This window comes from Gekko japonicus, unplaced genomic scaffold, assembly GCF_001447785.1.
Source record: "Gekko japonicus isolate JY-2015 unplaced genomic scaffold, Gekko_japonicus_V1.1 scaffold1431, whole genome shotgun sequence".
In the NCBI taxonomy this organism is placed as follows: Eukaryota; Metazoa; Chordata; class Lepidosauria; order Squamata; family Gekkonidae; genus Gekko; species Gekko japonicus.
In genome coordinates, this window is record NW_015172046.1 from 123,017 (window position 1) to 124,844 (window position 1,828).

Genomic DNA, 1,828 nt, shown 5'->3' on the forward strand with positions numbered 1-1,828 from the left:
ACTCCCCCTTTCGCTCAACGATTTATGGGCATGGGAGGCATCCCTCCCACCACTCGCTTCTGCCGTTTCGCCGCTTTGGGTAAGGAGTGTCTTTTCGTTTAAAAATCAGTTCTCATTTGACTCACGTTCATAGTTGGTCTTCCGACCCCTCTTCATTCATCATTTCAAACGCCTGATCTCCTGTGCTTGACCCGGCTAGCTTCACTTGTACCATCAGGTCTCTCGGCTGGACAGACCACTGGAGCAAGGGGGAGCCTCGATTCTCTGGCATTCGGCCAGAGAATAGGCTACCCCCTCAAAGCTCCTTGGCCAGGTGCCCTTCCCCGGGCTCCTGGGGGGGGTTACGAGCCTGCTCACCCCCTCCGTCCACCAAAGCACGGAGACACACCCGGGAGGTCCGGGAGGTGACTCAGTGAGCGTGCCGCCATCAACCGGAAGTCCACTATTATTTCTTACTCCTTTTATTTTTACCCAGAAACTTCCATGCTCAGATTCATGTATTTCCTCACAAGTATATACCTCCTTTACATATAATGCCAGTCCTCTGCCCTTCCTTATTTGTCTGTCCCTTTTAAGTAAGTTGTACCCTCAATCCTAATATTCCAGTTGTGAGTGTCATCCCACCAAGTTTTAGTAATGCCTATTACCTCATAGTCCTTTTCCTGCATTAGCACTTCAAATTCCTCCTGCTTGTTTCCCATACTCTGCACATTAGTGTAGAGACATTAGAATCCATGTTTTATGCACCCTGAGGTTTTCATTTCTGTACTTACATGTAAGTTAATGTTACCTAGCATATGTGCCACTCCCTGCAAAACTTTAGAGTTCTTATCTCCAGTTATTGGCATCATACCACGCTTTGCATTTTTGTCTCGCTCCCCCATAGGATTTAGTTAAAGCTTTTTTATTAGGTTTGCAAGGCTGTTTCCAAACACATTTTTTTCCTACCATCGTGAGGTGCAAACCATCTCCTGAAAGAAGAGCTTCATCTCGAAAGCGTAAGCCATGGTCCAAAAATCCAAACCTTTCCTGATGACACCATCTACATAGCCAGTCATTGATCTGCAGTATTCTTCTTTCCCTTCCTAAGCCATGGCCTTTAACAGGAAGAACTGACAAAAATACAACCTGCCCTCCCAATTCCTTCACCTTTTTACCCAGAGCCACATAGTCTCTTTTAATATGTCCTGGGGCTGTGCTGGGCGGTGTCATTTGTTCCCATGTGGCTGAGCAATATGGGATAATGATCCGTGGGCTTGATGAGTCTTCCTACCCTTCCTGTCACATCCTGGAAGCATGCACCCGGTAGACAGCATACCTCTCGAGACAACAAGTCCGGTTGGCACACTTTAACTTCTACCCCTCTCAGTAGGGAATCCCCAATTACCAAGACACACCTTCTCCTATATTGGGGAGCAGAAGCTCAAGTCCTCTCATCCACAGGAGTCTGAGAAATTTTCTTTGAGCTTCCTGGAGGCCCTTGTTCCAGTGGTTCAGAATCAATATCTGTGGGGAGATCCAGGAACTGATTGCTTAGTAACAAAGGCTCAGAATGTCTCTTGATTTTCCTGCTCCTGTGGGTTACATTCTTCCATGGGCCTTCCTCCTGTGTTGGGTACTCCTCCATTTGCTGAGATACCTTTACCTCCTCCTGTTGCCCCCTCAGGAGTGTTTCATGTGTTCTGTCCATGAACTCTTCACCTTTCCTTATAAACTGGAGTGTGGACAAGCGTGCCTCAAGTCCCTGTATCTTCTCCTCCAGTACGGCTACCAACTTACACTTGCTGCAGGTGTAATTGCTGTTGCCCTCAGGTAAGAACATGCCACA